Below are 8,318 nucleotides of genomic sequence, written 5' to 3' on the forward strand. Positions count from 1 at the left end.
AAAAAAATACAAGTTATATAAACCTTCTACAAAAATAGGAAGTAAAACAAAATCTATATCTATGTGTGGTGTCTGTTCTTCCAGATATGCCCAAAAGAACAGACACTCATACGTATATAATAATGATCTCTTCAGTGCTGATGGACACTAGGCTCAAACTCTTAGGAATCGGCAAAATGCCATGAATAATGAGAATAATGGGCAAGGGGCACTACATTTATAGTGTGTAGGTAGATTGAGAATTTGGATCTACGGAAGGAATGCTGGGATACTGTGTGCAGTTGCCATGATTACTGTGTCTGGATACTGAGTGAGGCTGTGCAGTGGTTAGCACACTGGACTTGCATTTGGGAGGCTAATTGTTCAAACCCAAGTCTGGCCATCCAGATTTAGGTTTTCCATGATTTTCCTAAATTGCTCCAGGCAAATGCTAGGATGGTTCTTTTGAAAGGGCATGGCTGATTTCCTTCCCCATCCTTGACACAGTCCAAGCTTGCACTCTGTCTCTAACGACCTTGATGTTGATTGGTTGTTAAACCCAATCTTCCTTCCTCCTAGCTGTGTCCAGGTGGTGCAGTGGTCAGCACATCTGCCTAGTAAGCAGGAGACTTGGGATCGAGCCCCAGTCCGGCACGAATTTTCAATCTTCCCCATTGATTTAAATCAATGGCCACTCACATCCAATGTCATAATTCCTTTGTACTTAAATCTATATCTTATTTTTTGTGGTACCTGATGTACATATGTTTTAGTATGGTGTGTAATAAAGAACAAATTTATTTTGTTCCTTTTAAGTTATTAATGGTGAATAATTATAATTAGAAATAAAAGGAGAGGAACTATAAGCAAGAGTTGGAAAATATCGCTTTCCATGAATTGTGTTTTTATTGTACTTTAATTTACATTTCATCTGGATCAACAAAAGCACTGGTTGGAGAGGCCAATAAGTTATATATCCTCTAGTGTACTTTAACTTCAGCACTGGCTCACTGATCTCTGAGATCGTACAGTACCATAGTGGAGTATCGGAAGTACTCCATTGGAAAATGTGAGCATTGTTGCCACATAAAACATGTTAGCAGTAGAGGTGTGAGGTAGTAGTCATTTCCTTATGTTGATACTCAGACAGAATGACACTGTAGAAGTGAAAATGTGCCAACAATGTGCGTTTACAGTTACGGGCCAGTGGAAAAGCTTCTCTTCGGCAGAAGATAGGGTTAGGTGAACTTGCGTATCTTTCAGTAATTCTGAAACCTCCTTTCTTTTCCAGTCAATTTTTGCGCCCCCTCTGTGGCGACTTTGGCAGGAGCCAATCTCGCCACCTCCTTGGTATGGCCTCATTCACTACACACTGGATTCTGCTACTGCTCGCGACCCAGCTAATTCAAATTTTTCCTAATCTTCGTATTCTCCTGACGCACCTAATGGCTGCTTCCCCTTTCCTCAGGTGAGGAAACCATTGTTAACAATCATTTACAGGACTTTGGCGGGGTAATTTTCGAGGTGAAACGTTTCCTGAACATCCAAAAAAGAAATGTCTACAACCAAGGTCTCCCCTAAGTCACCCATCGTAGGAAAAAAGTACCGAATTAAGTGGTGAATCTGCATAGGAGGACTGACGCCTGCACCAAGTTTCATGATCGCAGCTTGACTTTCTCGTGGTGATAATCACAATTTTTTGACTACTGCTCGTAGACAATAGAGGTTAAGTGAAAATGATGTTCCTGAAATAAATATAGGTCATTTCCATGTTTATGGTTGCTATCCATCTATACTTCACAGGTCATCTTGCTGTGTGAGGCAGAAGGTTCTGCTTTTCTCCCTTTTCATGTTACCTTCGGTGCGGGATGACTGACTGTTGGTAAACGGCTTGAAATTCTGTAAGCCTCCTTGCTAGTTCTAAAAAAACGGTTCAAATGGCTCTGAGCACTATGGAACCCAACTTTTGAGCTCATCAGTCCCCTAGAACTTAGAACTACTTAAACCTAACTAACCGAAGGACATCACAAACATCCATGCCCGAGGCAGAATTCGAACCTGCGACCGTAGTGGTTGCGCGGTTCCAGACTGTAGCGCCTAGAACCGCTCGGCCACCGCGGCCGGCTGCTAGTTCTAGTTTCTCTAATTTTCTCATTGTGGTCGTTATGCAAGCTTTAAGTTTTTACTAAAGTAACGAAGCAATTTATTTATTGTGATTTCAAGTAAGTTTTCTTTTAAAATTGGGCGTATCTGTTTTTCAAACTGATAAATAAAGTGTTTGGTACAAGGAATTACCTTGGACGATGACACGTTTATCACCTCGTAAATTTTGAAACGAGGCAATTACCATCGTGCCATCCAGCATCAGTTTTGTCGTACCATACTGACTGTTTCCTGTTTGTGCATAATGTTTCCCGTAATTGGGCAAACTGCCCGTTTCTGGTACCGCAGAAGCTACGCTATACCGAACCAACATGCTTCGCCGATTATGCGTGTGTGCTGATATATTACTCATACGTGCTTTCGATGCTTTCTGAGTGCAACCACAGTAGCTGAAACTGCCCGTTTCTGGTACCGCAGAAGCTACGCTATACCGAACCAACATGCTTCGCCGATTATGCGTGTTTGCTGATATGATTACTCATACGTGCTTTCGATGCTTTCTGAGTGCAACCACAGTAGCTGATACTGTAGCTTTTCGTGCTTGCATCAGTCGCTCACGGACTTTATCTCTCTCTCTCTCTCTCTCTCTCTCTCTCTCTGTGTGTGTGTGTGTGTGTGTGTGTGTGTGTGTGTGCAACGTTTAAAACGCCGGTCGTATATCTGTTTCAAGTTACGGTTCGTTAATGAGGCTTATCTCTGTTTACTGGATATGCTTTCCAGTTTAGTGGCAACAAGAAAGGAACAAAATGTGTAGTTCTGACAGATGGGTTATTTATACATTTCTGGTCTTCGGGAGTTTCCAGAAGCTGTTAATAGATGTCGTCCCTATCACTGCGGCCGCCACGCTTGAGATGCGTATAGCACGCGTGACGTGACACGACACTACAGCGCGACGCGCACGTTCCGCACGTGTCGCGCTGGTCCAACGCATATTGACACGTGTACACATACTTTGCACACGCCGGTTGGCGACGCTCTGCGCTGACAGAAACGTAGCGCGAGCACACTGTAATCTTTCTCAAATGATTTTGCAGAAACTGTTCAGTAAAAATATTTGATTTTTGCATAGCTTGCTTGTAGCGTTATATGTCAGCTTCAATGCGAAGTGCCCATCATCTCGCTAATGGTCATACTTATTGTGATATACACATTTTAGTAAGACACTGCGCACGATTCGAAAAGTTTGCAAATGAAATCTATGGGTCGCCATGATTTTGCGTTTGGTGCGTATTACACCATACGTTGCTGCGTATGAAATTTTGCCAACGTGTTGAATTTTTCTTTAGGCTTAGAGGGAGGTCTCCGATCTCGAGAAAACGGATCCCATGTAGCGCGCTCACTCCCAAGCTCATGCCCGCGAGAATGAAATATTCACAACAGTCCTCATATCTCCTAAACCGCTCGAGACATCGAAACGAGATATTGGTGAATGATACCACACAAGCAGGAGAGTATTTTGCCAATTCGTGATCACACGGAACTTTCTTATCTATGATGATATATCAGTAGTTATACTGCCTTCTTTATTTTTTTAACTCCACTGGCTGCAATTTTTTAAGAGTTATCGACAGCTAGTGAAACAGGAATTCCCTAGTGTGAAAATAAACATGAAATTTCTTCTCTTTTGTTAATGCAAACCGACACAGTGAGGTTTTTTGTAAGCTGTTGAGCTCTCTGGTTGCCAACTATTGGTTCAATGAGGCACTTCAGCGGCAATAGCTACTGTAAGATGAGTTTGTGCAAATTATACTGTGTTTTGGCAAAGGAAGTACAATTAAACATATCAACAAGAGAAATGTGGCCGTTTGTAAACGGTGATGCTTCTTCGAATAAGAAAAGGTTAAGAATTCACACAAAAATAAATTACCAATTATGTTGGAATTTTGGTTGAATCCTCGTAATCCACCGTATTTTTAACACCTAACAACTGGAATGGAAACTTACCAGAGGATTTTATTCCTTTTCTTGATCTGAGCAGTATTTAAATAATGACGAGCGTTCCCTTCAGGCGGAAGAACAGCCACATGCTAGATGCTGGTTACTCACCTGCGTCTTGCCAAACTGACAATGTGTGATTCGCGAGTAAAATAGTTGTTATTGAGAAAAACAAACAATTGATCTGTTGCACAACACAGTGGTCAACGTATTGTCAGCAGCTGAGAATACCCGGCTGGTGTGGTCGAGCGGTTCTAGGCGCTTCAGTCTGGAACCGCGCGACCTTTACGGTCGCAGGTTCGAATCCTGCCTCGATCATGGACGTGTGTGATGTCCTTCGGTTAGTTAAGTTTAAGTAGTTCTAAGTTCTAGGGGACTGATGATCTCAGATGTTCAAATGTGTGTGAAATCTTATGGGACTTAACTGCTAAGGTCATCAGTCCCTAAGCTTACACACTACTTAACCTAAATTATCCTAAGGACAAACACACACACCCATGCCCAAGGGAGGACTCGAACCTCCGCCGGGACCAGCCGCACAGTCCACGACTGCAGCGCCTTAGACCGCTCGGCTAATCCGCCTCAGATGTTAAGTCCTATAGTGCTCAGAGCCATTTGAACCATTTAGAGGGGGCGCTTAAACGGCGAAACGAAACACTACTCAGTGACAATAAAATTCAATATACCGTAAGGCTGTATTTTTCGGATGGGCAATACTTCCTGTGCCCATATGCGCCATGCCGAAGTGAGCATATGTATGGTAGGACTACCTTCCCCTTTCCACGCCTCACCCCTTCCGCAGTACTCGCCTGGCGCGCGGCGGAAGAAACTGTGCGCCAACTACAACGCCGCGCGACCTGGCGCACACCGCTCTTTGACTAGTTGGATAGTGCCTGGCTATCTCTAGGTTAAGCAAGTTAAGTGCTTTGCACTATTCCTGCGTTTCCTAATATGTATTTTAAGTGGGCCTATCGTGTGTGTTGGTCCTATTTTGTTATGAGCATTTTATGTTAATTAATAATCGTTACTGTGGTGGTTTTTACTGCCGTAGCAGGTCGGGCCATCTTGTGGTGCCCCTTCTGTGTATCTGGTTCCCGAGGTTCGAGACCAGTCTGTTCTCTGACTGCTGTGATTTCTCATAGAAAAATTGAGCGGTCTGTCTTATTCTTTCCTTTATTGGCTGCACTCCAGTGATGGTATGCAACTCTCTAGTGGGAAAATCACGCGGGAGTTTCATTATCATCCTAAGTACTCTACCCTGGAGGCCCTGTAATCTCCGGATGTGGCAGTCTGCCGCGTTGCCCCAAACTACTGCCGCATACTCCATCACCGGCCTTATAAGGGCGAGAAACAGCGTAATGCCGCAGCGTGTGGGTAGGGTTGTCTTCGGGTTCAGGATTGGGTATAGCGCTCTCAATCTGCCATAGGCTTTACCCACAATGTCCCTTATGTGTGGTCCCCACGTGAGGCGCCTGTCTAGGGTCACCCCAAGGTATTTCGCAGTGCGGGTCCATGTGATGGGGCCTCCCATGATCCGCACCGGTTGTAGGTCGATAGGGATTCTTTTCCTCGTAATGATGATTGCCTGGCTTTTGCTGGCATTGTATTTCAGGCGCCACTTTGTGGCCCATGTACCTAGAGCTTCACATGCCGTCTGCAGGCGGCGGCGCATGAGGTTCACGTTCGCGCTTCTGGTATACAACGCGGTGTCGTCGGCGTACAATGCGAGCGAGACTCTATTAGCCTTTGGCGTGTCCGAGGTATATAAGGAGTACAACAGGGGCCAAGGACAGTACCCTGTGGCACTCCCGCCTGTATGGGCCTTGCTGTGGATATACCCGCTCCCGCACGGACATTGAACGTTCGTCCACTAAGGAAAGACTTGATGAGTCGAACGTGTGGCGTAGGTACCCCCATTACAAACAGTTTGTAGAGGAGGCCCTTGTGCCACACACAATCGAAGGCCCTAGAGACATCGAGCAGCACTACCCCTGCGTACTGTCGACTCTCCAGGGCACCCATCGCATCCTCCACAAGACGTAACAGCTGTTACTCTGTGCTATGTCCACGTCGGAAGCCGAATTGTTCCGGCGGGATCAGCTCCTCTGCATTTACGTGAAGCATTAGCCTTTTAGAGTACAGGCGCTCAAATACCTTAGATATTGCTGGTAAAAGGCTGATCGGCCTGTAATTCTGTGGAAGCCTGGTGTCTTTGCCCTGTTTTGGTATGGCAACCACCTCTGCATGTTTCCATGCAGAGGGGAAGTTGCCAGTCTGCATGATTTGATTGAAGATCGCGGTGATGGGGCGAATGGCTGCTTGTGGTAACTGAAGTAGTATTGCATTTTCTAGCTGGTCGCACCCCCCCCCCCCCCCCCCCCGCTTTCCTCGGGTTTAACTGCTTCAATTGTGCCTGTACTTCCTCCTCTGAGAAGTCTTCTATGTCTGCTCCTGCATCACTTTCGAGGAAGACTGGGAGCCGTTGCTGCACTAGACGAATGTGCTCCTCATCAATGGGATCCTCTACAGGAGTGAAATTCTCCGCAAAGACATCAGCCAAGGCACTGGCCTTGGCGTCAGGCTCGCATATCACCTCACCCCTGACGTGTAGGGGAGGGATGCTTTGACCTTTCCTCAGAAAGTACTTTGTCGTTTTCCAGGCTGACCCATCGTTTATCTGCAAGCTGGCTATTTTCCCTTCCCATTCCCTATTACGATGGCCTTCCACCGCCACTTTCAACTCTCTCCTGAGCCTGTTGAGGAGACGCTTAGTGACAGGACTTCTGGTTACTTGCCATTCCCGAAAGACTCTATTTTTGCGGGCTATAGCGTCTATTAGCTCTGGGGGGAGCTGGCGTGAGAAGTCTTTAATTTTTTGTGGGCCTCTGGGGGACGCATTTGCTACAGCCTGTATTGTAGCTGCATTAAGTCTTCTGATTGCCTCATCTGTACCTATGTCAGCTGGGTCTGGGATGTCATTGAGGGTACCTTGCAGGCTCTCTTTAAACTGTTCCCAGTTGACTTTACCTAGTGGCCTTCGGTGGCTCTGGAGTTGCTCGCCTTGAACCTCCAGGTCGAATATTACCGGTAGGTGACCCGACGAGAGCGCGTTTCGGGTTGTCGCAGTTGTGCGGTTGCCCACTCCCTTCAGCAGCGCGATGTCAAGCACGTCGGGACGGCCGCCTTTTGCAGGGTAGGAGGTGGGATCATACGGTCCCAGGGCGACTGCGTTGTGCTGTCGAACCACATTTAACAGGCGACGTCCACTCGTGTTAGTCACTCTGGAGTTCCATTCGGCGTGTTTGGCATTGAGGTCCCCCGCGATAAAGATGGACAACAATGCCGCGAAGTCCGCCGGGTCCAGTAGTTTACCTGGTGGTCGGTAGGTTGCAACGAATGTCGTTTCGCCTGACGATGTTTGTACTACAACTGCTGTGGCTTCAACCGTGCGAAGTCTTGGCAGTTGCACAATGTGGTGTTTGAGGCAGTTTTTAATATAAATGGCGGTGCCTCCTCCATGTGTTAACCTATCTGTGCGGTGGCATGTGTAATTCGCCGCGCGTACGTAAATATCAGGCTTTAGCTTAGTTTCCGAAACTGGGCATATATATATTGCCTCGTCCCGGAGAAACTCCCTGAATTCCCCTCCTTGGGTACGTATGCCATTTGCGTTCCAGGCGCAAACTGTTAATCCATGAATGGCGTTATTCATTGGTTATATTGGTTCCAGATTGTTGTTGGGCCTTGTTGGCTGTCGTAATTGCAGCTACTAGGAGCTGTGGTAGGGTTTTCATCATTTCGGCTACCGATGTCATTAGAAGGCGCATCTCGCGGAGTTCCTCAGCGATGTTTGTGGAGGTGTTATTCGCGTCATTGGTGCGTTCTGTGGTCGTCTCTGTTTCGTTCGTGTTAGCTGCGCTCTCGGTGGCTTGCGCGTTCGCGCTTCTTGCGCCTGCGCACTTGCCACCCGCTGTTGCTTGCGCGTCATTTCGCGGCTTTGCAATGCTGGAGTAACTTACGCCATTTTCGATTTTCCTGGCTGGTGTGGTGTTTTTTCTCGCTGGTGGTATGTTGTTCCTACTCTGTTTGTTGTCAGCCTTCCTGAAGACCACGCACCCCCTGTGTTTGCTACGTGGGCGAGCCCACAGTTGCAGCACTTGGGCGTGTTCGTGCTTGGTGGGGCAGTCTCTACTTTGGTGCTCCCCTGCGCATTTCACACACCGTGGGGGGATTGTGCAATA

At 46.8% G+C, this 8,318-nt stretch overlaps 1 non-coding gene across 1 annotated transcript; it reads left to right on the forward strand.

The window, feature by feature from the left end:
* The first annotated feature begins 562 nt into the window (after positions 1-562).
* Positions 563-635, forward strand: Trnat-agu (transfer RNA threonine (anticodon AGU)). Its single transcript has one exon. It is a non-coding gene; the product is annotated as a tRNA-Thr (tRNA).
* The last annotated feature ends 7,683 nt before the right edge of the window (positions 636-8,318 follow it).

Source organism: Schistocerca cancellata, chromosome 2 (genome assembly GCF_023864275.1).
Source record: "Schistocerca cancellata isolate TAMUIC-IGC-003103 chromosome 2, iqSchCanc2.1, whole genome shotgun sequence".
NCBI classification, from domain to species: domain Eukaryota; kingdom Metazoa; phylum Arthropoda; class Insecta; order Orthoptera; family Acrididae; genus Schistocerca; species Schistocerca cancellata.